Genomic DNA, 12,463 nt, shown 5'->3' on the forward strand with positions numbered 1-12,463 from the left:
AGGCAATGGCTCCTTAAGATCACATGCACAACCTGAAGACATTTGATGTTTATGTTTAAGATAAAAGACACAACACTAGATGGTGTGAAGGGTCCTCGAGGCCAAGGGCCAGGCAAGCAGGACACTTCCTCTGGGGACCCTTCCATCAGCAGAGCAGAAAATGTCCGTGGCCAGAACTGGCACTCAATTCGCTTTGAGCTGAGAAGCACCCATGTAATTACATAGGCTCCCCAAAGAGTAATTACTCCCACATTTAAGAAAGGAGATGGCTTTTCAGGCAGGGAAGGCAAGTACAGTCTTCCCAGCTGGCTGGACTGTGTGTGCTAATGGTCACGATGGAGCTGGGCCCCAGAGCTCTGCTCTCCCCTCAAAGCCCCAACCTCACCCTCACCCTCAGCTGAGGAGCTGCTTCCCTAAGAACAGAGAAGCCATCGGAGGGCTTCCCCACCTGCAACCCAGCTCTGCCATCCCCTCCCCACTCCAGGACCCTGGCCAGCAGCTCTCCCCTCCCCCACATGCATCTACTGGATCATTCCCACTGTTATTTCTCCCATCACAACACAACACAACACAACACAACATCCTCCCCGGACCTCAGCTCCTACCCCAGCTACTGTCCAGTTTCTATTTTCCCCGTCACAGAAAAACGTCTTGAAAAAGTTGGGAACAGAACAAACCCAATTCTCCCACTCCTCTCTCCTAAGCCTCTCCGATCAGGATTTTACCTCACAGATCCATCCAAACGCATCATTGGCGAGGTACGACCTCCCCCCAGTGCTGGGCTCGATGGTTAATGGCTCCGCAGAACGGCAACCTCGTTTGTCCAGTCACCCAGGGAACCTCTAAAGTGCTTCCCACATGCAGACAAAACGCTGTGATTAATATTTTAGGAGAAATACTCAGCGTGGAGAATACACTTGAGCTGCTGGAGGAAAGAGGTAGCGGCACAGAAAAAAAGTTTCTGTAACTACAGGAATGAACAGATAAGCTGTTTTAATGGTAGCAAGTATGGGATGAAGGAGAACGAATAAAAACCATTTAGAATACGACATTAACAAGCCTCATACTACAACGTGGTAACAGAGGATGGAGAAGGACTTTAGAATGAACTCATTTTTCTGGGCAGGTGACAGGCTTGATGATGCAACGATGAGCTGCCAGAGACAACAGGACAAGGCAAGAGGCAGGGGAGCTGTAAATAATCATTTCTGGATCTACTGGATCGAGTAATCCGAGGTGCCCTTTGGACAAACTCCATAGAGATGCTGGCAAGTGGCTGGACAGAGGCATCTATCTGGTCCAGGTAGTAGAACTGACAGAGTTGGAGGTGAAAAGCACCAGAGGGTGAGATCAGACGGGTTGAAGAGTCATGAACCAAGGGTGAAAAGACAACACACAAAGTGGGCGGAAGAAAGAATCAGTCAGGAAGACAGCAAGGAGAGATCTGTCACAGAAACCCACATAGCAGACTCTGCAGATGGCAAGGCGACAGTGGTCTGAGGTGACGACTGGCAAATCTCCACTGGTTTGTATGCTGGATGCCAGGTCACCTCAACCAGATCAGGTTCCGTGGAGGGGCAGAACCAAGACCGCAGGCTGCACGATACAATTCAGCTGGGAAACAAGGAATCTTTGCCAGAGACCTCACTGCATGGTGTGTAACGCGAACCTCTGAGATTGTAAGAGACAAAGAGCGAAATTTACTGGAAGGGTGGCAAGGCTGTTCTTCCAGATGATCCTCATTGCATCCCTCGACTGAGCACTGAAAACAATGTACCTATGTGACAACGGTGTTCTACTGAACCGACAAGTTATATGCACTGAGTGCTCCCTGGACAGCACGCTCTCAGCTTACATGAAGCACAAGGAAGGCACCAACATCAACACGTTAGGGGCTGTCGCTCAGGAAGGCTCACGGCCTACAGCAGGATCCTCAGGGAAACCTTTTAACGCCCGAGAACAAAAGTGCTTCGGCAGGACAATGTAAGTCGAGCAAGGGATGGTGTTTTGCCACAAATGTCAAGAACACGAGGCTTGTACTGTGGCTCTAAGAGGATCGTGGGATCTACACGTAGAACTTGCCAGAAACACTTGGTGCTGACCTGCTCCTCTACGCTTTGTCTAACCACATCTTTTACCTACTCCTACTTTCCCATTTTAAATTTTGAACTATTCGCCTCCCAAGGTGTTATCACAAAGGAACAGCAGCAGATAAATACGAAAACAGCAAAACTCACCAGAGGCTGATTCACTTTCCGCTGCTCTTAGAACAACGTGCAGGACTGTGATAGTGGAGGCGGACCTGGAGAAGGAAAACGCAGGCAGTGAAGCTACGACTGAAGCGGCTCGGGGTGCATGAGCACCCGCCCCGTGCTCCACAGGGGACACCTGTGGGAGACCCGTCCTTTCACCTTCAGAAGGGCCTGTGAGAATAAGGAGGGAGCAACCACCCTCAGGTCTGTAACTCCCACGTGACTGTGGTACCTGAGGGGATACATTTTTTTCAGTAGCGAGTGTACACTGAATCCTATTAAAATAAACCTCCGTCATTAAATATGAAATTAAAAAACGCTTATAGTTTCTCTCTTCCAAGCCTGTTAACAACTTAAATCAGAACGTCCACAGGATACCCAGAATAAAGGGACACACTCAGGTGCGTTTCAGTCTTGCAATGATTTGTACAAACTTTACAAACTTAAGTGTGACGCTCAAAAACATCTTTTATTAAAACTGACTTTAAGTGGACAGAACACCTGCCCTAGGAGTTTGGAGTCCTGTGAGCGACCCCACGTGCACACCCGGTGAGGATCTAGGACAAGTCATCTCCCTTCTCAGGCCCAATCGCTTCCTTCCTCACCCGAGGCAGCAGGACAGAAGCCCTGCAGACTCATCCTGCACCGATTACACTGGGCGACTCCACAGGGCACCACCCAGGGGGGCAGCGGACGCTTACATTAGACAACCAAGCTGCTGACGCGCCTTGAGACACACATGCGAGATGCCGAGACGGCGACAGGAGGGGGAGGAGGAGGAGGAGGTGGAGGATCGGGGTTGGACGGAGGGGAGGACGTGGCATGTCCCGGCCGAGCCTGTGGACCCTGCTCCCCCAGGACACCCGGAGCTCACAAGTCCCAGGGGAGCCCCATCAGGAGCAGCAGGCCCTGTCCTCCAGCCCGGCCCCTCCACCTCCGGGAAGCGGTCAAACCCTCCCGGTGGCTCTACTGCGGGCCCTGGGGCGGGCAAAGCCAAGCCCCGGGGCGGGCCAAGCCCCGTTCTCCAAGCCCCGCTCTCCCAAGCCCTGCTCTCCAAGGGCCGCAGGCTCCACAACCGCCTGCAGACCTGCAGACGCAACACCTACCCCGTGGGGACTCGCTCACCGGCCCCGGGCTCCCGAGGCTCCGGTCCGGGGGCTGCTCCTCGGGCGCGCTCCTCTCTCGGGGTCTCTATTTTTTTTTTTTTCTTTTGTAGTACGCGGGCCTCTCACTGTTGTGGCCTCTCCCGTTGCGGAGCACAGGCTCCAGACGCGCAGGCCCAGCGGCCATGGCCCACGGGCCCAGCCGCTCCGCGGCATGTGGGATCTTCCCGGACCGGGACACGAACCCGTGTTCCCTGCATCGGCAGGCGGACTCTCAACCACTGCGCCACCAGGGAAGCCCGAGGGTCTCTATTTTTAAAATATTTATAAGTAACCCATTTTGTAGAAAACACCTATCTTTCATCATAAGAATTATGACACTTTATACTTTCATTCCAGCCTAACTTTTATACTCTATTTTCTACCATTTGGCAACTTATACCCTACGCTCTAGTCAAACAAAAATCTTCTTTACAATCACTGAAATATACTGTGTTGGTTCTCAAGTCCAGGATGTTCCTTCTGCCTGGTATGCCCCTGACCTTCTCTCCACGTGGAACATACCTACTGACATTCAAAACCTAATTCCAAGACCCCCTCATTGTTGGCATTCTCTTTAATATCCCCTAGAAGGGTGACTGACTCCGAGTTCTGTTTTACAAATTTATATTTTTATGATTTATTTAATAGCCTATCTCTATTCGATTGTAATGAGTTGTTCATGCATCTCTCACACTCTCTTTTGAGTTCCTCTGGCCTTTATTTTTTCTTTTATCTCTTACCCGTAAGCACAGTGCTTGCCCCATAGTACGTGCTCAACGTGTTGGCTGAGTGAAAAAAGACACCTTTTAGCTCTAATCATTTGTGAAATTTCATTTAAAATGACATCAGATTACCCTTTGTTTCCTAACTTAATTTCTAGTACTATAGAATGTACACTCAGAACACGGTCAGTGGCCTACAGGAACAGTGTTCTCACTGGACTTCATGCATATAGTCAACCCCCTTATAACTTTCTCTGGCATACAACTGCCAGACATGTTATTAAGAAAAAAAAAACAAAAAAAGATGTACCAACCCCTCACCTATTAGAAAACTTCCAGAAGCTCTCCATTCCTTATGGTATCTTTTCTACTTGATTTTTCAAATACCTCTGTCTTACTTAATCTATTCAGAACTGCCTTTTCTACCTTTGGCTTTCATTTTCAATTTCATTCATATCATTATCTGCACTTACCCATAGAACCTAAGCATATTTCAGTGTCTTATGCAAGTTTCCTCACTAGAGGTCAAAGGGGCAAGGACTATTGTGATAAAATATTAAATAAATAGACGATAGAACTTTGTTCTATTCGTCTGGGAAAATTACTACCTGAAACAAAATAATTCTGGAAACTGAAGGGATCAGACCAGTCAGCTTTGTTTACTTCAGACTCAAATCAATGTCTTGTCTTTACCTGAGCTCTGGTTACATTTAGAAAAAAGTACTGTAAATACAGTGAATGAGCAAGGCCACTATCTGAGACATGTCTGGGTCCTTAGTATAGTAACTGGGGGAATGGTAAGCGTTGGTCAAGGTTTGCTGATTGATGACTCAATAGATCTGGTTAAGCCTCACCATCAGAATTCCAGATTTTTTAACAAGCTTCTCAGTCTTTTCAACCCAAAGAAAAAACTAAAGAAAACCAGATGACAAGAATTTCAAATTGTAAAATATCCTGGTTGTCAAATTTAAATAGGGATATCCTGTGCAATGGAGAGGCTGGCTGGTGCCAATTTCACATTTTGTTCTCTAGTGTCCGGACGAAGCCTGCTCTGCCAGTGAGCTGACAGGTCGAGAGCACTCCAGCTTCCACAGACACCCGAGAACTTTCTACTTTTCATGGTGTTCCTGCCTTACCTAAGGGAAGGACTGTATTCACAATGAAAAGAGTTATGATTAATCACCAATAGAGAGATTCTTCCACTTTCTGGGTGCCCACGTTAAAAGTCTGGTATAGTCAACACTCCCTCTAACATAGATCGTGTATTGAAATGAGAAAACTATCACCTAATATGGCCAGAGAGATGAAGGGACTTGGCCCAGCTGAGCCCAGGAGACACCTCTAATTCAAAACCTCAACCATTAACATAGTGATTGTGATCAAGGAGACTTGCAGCACGTAAGAGATTCAAAAAGCATATTAATCCACCTCCGGCAACACTGCCAGTTTAAAAGAACGATTAACCTTCTCTCCCACTTGATTCAACCTGGCTATGTATTATACCACTCTAAATGCTAGCAGACTCTATGCTTATGGCTTCCATTAGGTAGCACTTAGTATACACGAAAACTTTCTTCAAGAAGTAATTACTTTTTTGAAACCATAAACATTTCAGTTGGGAAAAGAGAAAAAGAAAGGAGGTGCAAGTAAAAGGAACTAGGAAAAAATAAGAAAATACCCTCAAATATAAACATGTTGATTCAAAAAATAATTTAAAGGGGATTTAAGCGATACTAGGTGAGCATTATTCTGTTTCTGCTTTAAATAAAGCATTCTGTTTTATTTGTTAGGTGTTGTACTTGTTTAGTATCTAATGTCTGTTAAAAACCTCTCGAAAGAGATGTATTCATTCTGGTATCCTAAGCACCTATCTGGATGAACAGCACAAGCAATGGGAAGTCATGGGGCATAATGGACCTTACAGAGGCTCTGGAATCCATCTCTTACTTATGGTCTTTGAGACTCAGGCTCCTCCTCTATGTAGTGTTCATAAAACTTAGTGGAGATAGAACACTAGGGACACAGAAGATCAAAGCAGGTATTTACTACGACTTTTCAAATATCTTCCTTTAGGAAAACAAATATATTTTATTTGCAATGAGGCTTTCTTGTGAATTTTATTCTTCTAAAGAAAAATATTTTTAGTAAACAATTGATTCGTTTGCCTCCCTGTGCTACTTTATTGACAATACTCAGGTAGGGGTGGTTTTCTCTCAAGCAGTTAACTCCATGTGATTTGTATTTCAGACCTTCCTAAAAGCATGTTTTCCTGCTCTTTCTTTCCACCCCATCCCAGCTCTACTTAAAATATTGTGATCCTCTATTAAAATGCACAGAACCCTGGGAAAATAAGGAGAAGCAAAATGTTTGTCACTGCCAGCTCTGGTATGCATATATCAGAGAATAAATTATCACTGATGAAGACAGAAATGGGACCCATATCTGTCTGACTTCAGAAACCAGAAGTGTAGCTACTACAAGCTGATGAATTGGAACTCAGATCAAGGCCTAGAGTGGAGAGGAGTCTTCTGATCAGAAGGGGAAAGTAAACAAAGGGCAGCGTTTAATTATTTAATAATAAGTAAGAGAATGACTATGGTGTTTTTACAGAACAGGATATAATATTGAAATGAAACCCCCCAAAGTGACACAGAAACATAATGCAATCCTCTTAAGCTACAACCTTTCCTAAACCAAACCATACCATTCTCTTCACACAGCCTGGAAGGTCAAAAGAAAGGGGATACTGATCTGCATCACACTGGCATTAGAAGCAGATCCAGTTTTAATGAAGTTTTACTTCATGGACTGAAGTTTCCCCCCCCAAAAGGGTAAGCTTTCTTCTCAAGAAACATCACTGTGTAATAATCAAGGAGCCAGGGATGGTGATATTAATTGTTCTAAGTACAGGGATTTGTTTTGCAGAAAAAAGTACCAATCAGAAAGAGAACTGACCAATAATTACTTAACAAAACTGCTTCAGAAGTAGATTTCTAAATCTACTTTTAGATTAATTGATAGTTAGAAAAATCTTACTAAGTTTATTCATTTAGAGGAAATCTGTGCAAGCCTCTGAAACCAAGAGGTATTGTATCAAAAGAGATAAGGTCACTAGACACTTATGTAAGAGCTACTTCTTCCTCAAATGGCCACCATATAGTCATTTCTATTACATTACCAAGAAGTAACAATGCACCTTTAGGAAACTAGTATGAAAGAAAAACATAATAAAATTTTTTGCAGGTGACTCTTTGATCTCATAGGTGTGTGTTAATTTTCCAAAGTTGGGACTGGATCCCGCCTTTACAAAATGCTCCTTGAAATATCACATTGAAAATCTTCTCTTTTACTCCTTATTGTAAACACTGTATATGTTTTTAAGAAGACCAATAAAAAACATGGACTATGGGGCTTCCCTGGTGGCGCAGGGGTTGAGAGTCCGCCTGCCGATGCAGGGGACAGGGGTTCGTGCCCCGGTCCAGGAAGATCCCACGTGCCACGGAGCGGCTGGGCCCGTGAGCCAGGGCTGCTGAGCCTGCGCGTGCGGAGCCTGTGCTCTGCAACAGGAAGTGCCACAGCAGTGACAGGCACGCGTACCGCAAAAAAAAAAAAAAATGTATATATATATATATATATATGGACTATGAAATTATTTTTCCAGTAGTGAAATTATGGAGAATACGACTTGCATTTCTACTGTATTCCTGCAAAAAGAGGAAGTCCTTTTCCACAAAGACTGTCATCAGTGTTAACTCTGGGAGAGACGTATTTGTAGTTGTCTCATGCTTTGTGGTGACAGACTCTCACTTTTCCCCCTGTCTCTATTGTGGGTAACAGGGCGCACTTTGGGCTGAGAATTCATGCTGTGGTCGGAAAAGAAAGAAACGAAAAATACCCTCATTAACACTGCTCTTTAACAAGTTCATCAAATGGGCCTCAGGCATTCTAAACAGCAGCAATTAAAAAATAACTTTAGATTTCATACATTTCTTCCAGTAGGATGAAAAGCTGAGGTATGTTAACTTTAATTTTATGGTTTGGGTGAATACAGAGTTCGATTACTCCCTGTCAAAGCAGAAATCAGCCTTTTACAGGGAATAAGTGCTAATTAAGCAAAACAGAGTAAGCACGTTATATGAAGTATATTTGTTTCTTTCCTGTGCACTTTGGCTGCACAAGCTCTAACCACAGTTTCCGGAGCGACCATCAGTGCTCCCTAAGAAGGCCAATGCAGTGTTCCGTCCAGTTAGTGGGGTGCAGAGACCAGTCAGAATGCTGATGCTTTCCACAAAGGAGATGGGGCTAGGGAGGCAAATGCAATCAGGGAGTATTATCTCTGTCTTGTGTGCCTGCTACAAAACAGTGTCCTCTCAAGACTACTCTATCCCTTCTTTGCTTTATACGTGTATGTGTAAGTTTGTATATGTAAGCTTTACAAGTCTCTCATTAGAGAAAACTAAAAATGCCCAGGAAAAAGACAAAACTGCTTCAACAGAGAAAGGTCTCTCTGTTCCAGTTGAAGAGGATATAGAGTTAATAACAGGAAATATCCATCCCCTGAAACTGTATGAAACATGGATGCTTCCACAATTTACTCAAGGTCTCACTGACCAGGCTGTAATTTTAATTATTATTTCTTATGATTATGGTAGATTAAAAGTCTCAGTAGTATGCTAAAACTCTTTAACACTTGTTGACCTTTTTTCTTGATAGCTTTCCTCCTGCCAGCCTCCAGCCATCAGTAGCAGTAACAGATATCCAGATCTTAAGAGGATAGAAGTATAATGGTGCACTGAATATGGAAAGGAAGAACCAGTAATGGTTCCTATACATTCATAACGCGAATCAGCATCAAACTAAGGAAAAAAGCTTCCCCAAGAAGAAGTTGACAGCAAATAGTTTCGCCTCTTAATGCATTGAGGAAACAACTTTGAAGTTATCCGTAGCCACCGCTTCTGAAGCGACCAGTAGCTTTGTAACTATTAGTTTACTTGTATTAGATTAATTTATATTAGAGTTTATTTAATGTAATTGCTCACAAATTTTAAACCATTTTGTAGAGTAGTGTTCTGTATCTGTTTAAATGAAATGCTTTCCTAAGCTCAAGATCAGTGTTTTTATGTTGTGTAAATTATGAAATTACTGTGGAATATCTGGTAAACTTGATAGGAAACCCCAGATGTCAGCACTTTGCTGGGCAAGATTTAAAGTGGCCCACACCATTAACCCTCATCAGGAGCAGTAGCAGTGGGCTAAGTCATAAGGGCACGCCCATCCATTACATTCACCCAGGATACTGTGAGTGAGAATCAAAGGGCAGTCAGACAGAGACCTCTATGCTCAGATTCCACTGCCAAAAAATGGCCTAAGTCAGCTCTTGTTGTTGAAGAAAATAACCCTTTAGGAATCAGACTGAATCCTATTTTAAGTTTTAGAGGAGGAAGGATACTATTTAAACATTGATGAAATGTGCCTCTCTTTTTTTATCAGCATAGAAATTTATTTGAATTCAAAATAATATGGTTATATTTAGCATAGTGTAATAATTATCTAAAGCACATATCATCGCTGGCTCTGAAACAGTTCTAAAGATGTCATTCTTTTGAAGTAAAAAATATGCAGTAAAAATGTACAAGGAAGCAAAAATATGAAAAAAACAGTTTGCTGAGTATGGGAAGTTGTTACAAGATGGGCACACCAAGATAACTGTAACAGAGTCCAAATTACATAACATGCAGCAAGGAGTTCTCTTGCTTTAACAACTCCTAGAAAATAAACCAGTAATCTCAATGCAAGAATACCACCACTGGGATAACAGGACAAATTTTCTGAGGCACACAGGTAGTAATTCACTATACTTCCCCTTTCTCTAATACCTTTTCTCACACCAATTTCTTTTCTTTCCTCGAGGATAGATTTTATCCTGTTGAAAACAATTTTAGTTTTATTTGTAAAGTGGAGTAAATAATATCCTGAGTGAAGTAGGCAGCGTTTTAGCTGAAGATGCTCAGGAATCAAACTTTTGAAAAAGGCCAATCAGCTAGCTAGCTAGCAGTTACCATCAGTGGCTTGCAGAAAAAAAAAATTACAGATGATATGTTTGTTAAATAGATAAAAAGAATAAGCAGTTTAAAATGGGTGAAAAATCCCAGGATCTATTGTGACCTAGACCAGAGGTCCCTAACCTTTTTGGAACTAGGGACTGGTTTCCTGGAAGCAAATTTTTCCAGGGAGCGGGGGCGGGGTGTGTGGGGTTCAGGCGGTAATGTGAGCCATAGGGAGCGGCAGATGAAGCTTATAGCTGGCTTGCTTGCGACTCACCTCCTGCTGTGCAGCCCAGTTCCTAAGAGGCTGCGGACCGGTACCCATCCGAGGCCAAGGGGTTGGGGACCCCTGACCTAGACACTCAAAAGCAGACAGTTGACCTTTGATTAAGCCCATTTTCCTGTGGAGTGAGCCATAAGGGGCTCCAAGACACAGTTTGGTTTCAATGTTTCAGTGTTCACAGCCAGAGGGCAAACTCAGAATGTCTCCTCCTCTTGCAAAAACTGGACCACGAATGAGAAGTCTTTTTTTGAGTAGCCCTTCACGCACAACATCCCTGCAGATCTGATGGGCTTGACTGCCCAGAAGGATTGGGCTCTTCGTGCTGCTAGCAGAGACTCATGCTAATCCCAGATCCTTAGCCATGAGTGTTGCTCCAAATCCGCCCTGCTAGTAATCAGCCAGGTGAACTCCATCCATCACCCCAGGTACAGGATTGTAAGTGTCACTTGACCAACATCGTCCTAAGCTCGTATTTAGGATTTTAGCCAAGAGTTTTGGGTCAAGCCCTAACCTGAGTCCCAGATTCATAGCTTCAGCAGTTCCAATCCTACTAACAGCTAACAGCAAGTGTTTGCAGATCTTCGAAGCCTGGCCAGTCCCAACAGCTCCACGATGCACCACATGGGAGCCCATGCACCACAGCAGCTCAACCCCTCCCATCCTAAATGTGAGGTTGCCAGACCGAGCCGTTCCCACACCACCAGAAACAGGGGCATCCGAGAAAACTGCTCCCATTTTCTCAACTTCTTTGGCCAATTCTCTCAAAACCATAGGATCAACAGTACTGGAATCTATTAATAGTCTTTCTTCACTTTTTTTTGAATTCCATTTGCTAGAGTATAAGCTTCTAGCACATTGATGCACTGTAATAATTCTGTCACCTTTTTCGGCTACATCCGCTGCAGAAGACACTACCGGGTTCACTTGCATCTAGAAGCTCTTTGCATGCATCAGGGAACACATCAGCAATAGTGAGTGGCTAGTCATGTCAAGAGCTCTTTTGCCATTGGATTCCCCACGTTGCCTACTCCAGTGAATCCAACTGGAGTCTTGGAAGCTACTGACCTAGAACACAGCGCTGCAAGGCTGGCCACCGACGGCTGCTGCAGACGACTCCCTGTACCAGAGGCCGGAGGTGGCTCCACGGAGACGGAAGGAGGCTGACACGTTGCCCGCGCCCCTCCTTCCCACGGTGACCTCCTCGACTCCCGGCTCACCCACTGGCTGCTATAGGGTGCGTGGTGCGGAGGGCCGGCTTGGCTGTGGCGATTCTTAATACCTCTTTGTTACTAGGTTACACATACAATTTCACCTAGTGAGCAATTTAACAGAAGGAATTTTTTTCTACGGCATTTTTGTGGCACAGCAGATAGAAGCGAGGTCACTATTTCTTTGAAAAACTGAACTAAAAATTTATAGAAAGTCATGATTCATTCTACAAATATGCTGAGTCAAAGAAATGTGGAAATTGATGCAATGGAGGAAGAGCGCTAGACTTCCCTGATGCTCAACTGGGACCTTTCTTCTGGTGTCAGAACATGGTTGTGTAACTCCTTTAATCCCAGTGGATTTTCCAAAAATTCCAGAATCTTCAGATTTTGGTGGCCCCTGTTTACTGCCTTTGCCCCCCCATGCCAAACCCCCACCCCACCCCGCACACATTTATTTTTTACCAGTTGTCCTCCGGGGTGCTTTTCTTTATATAGTTATTGCAGCAGTTTGTTAGACTACTGACCCCAGTGCAAATGCCCCTCCCCCCCCGTTTTCTCACCCTGTGTAGTTTTGTTCCACCTTGACCTGGGTTTGGTCACATGACTTGCTTTGGCCCAATGGCATATCAAGAGCTGAAGCTTGGAGAGTACTCGTGCTTTAGGGCTTGTCCTCATGGAAACCTGACATGTTAGGAAGCCTGGCTAACCTAGTGGAGAATAGGTCCAGGCCACAGCCAGCACCAATGGCCAGACATGTGAAAGCAACCAGCCCCAGTCCAGCAACCAGATGATGGCAGCCTCAGTAG

At 44.5% G+C, this 12,463-nt stretch overlaps 1 long non-coding RNA gene and 1 pseudogene across 2 annotated transcripts in view; both read right to left on the minus strand.

Annotated features, from left to right (window-relative positions):
• The window catches only part of LOC309798861, a 292,612-nt gene that overhangs the window by 242,544 nt on the left and 37,605 nt on the right, over positions 1-12,463 (minus strand). Inside the window, exon 2 of the long non-coding RNA XR_014293248.1 lies at positions 2,238-2,302. This is a non-coding gene — a long non-coding RNA (uncharacterized lncRNA). The remainder of the gene's footprint in view (positions 1-2,237; positions 2,303-12,463) is intronic.
• On the minus strand, positions 9,946-12,282 carry LOC309801825 (3-hydroxyisobutyrate dehydrogenase, mitochondrial-like; annotated as a pseudogene). The gene is made up of 2 exons: positions 12,218-12,282; positions 9,946-11,706 (listed from the first exon to the last, which is right to left on the minus strand). The product of its transcript is annotated as a 3-hydroxyisobutyrate dehydrogenase, mitochondrial-like (transcript).

Source organism: Mesoplodon mirus (assembly GCF_964341445.2).
Source record: "Mesoplodon mirus genome assembly, chromosome: 1".
NCBI classification, from domain to species: domain Eukaryota; kingdom Metazoa; phylum Chordata; class Mammalia; order Artiodactyla; family Ziphiidae; genus Mesoplodon; species Mesoplodon mirus.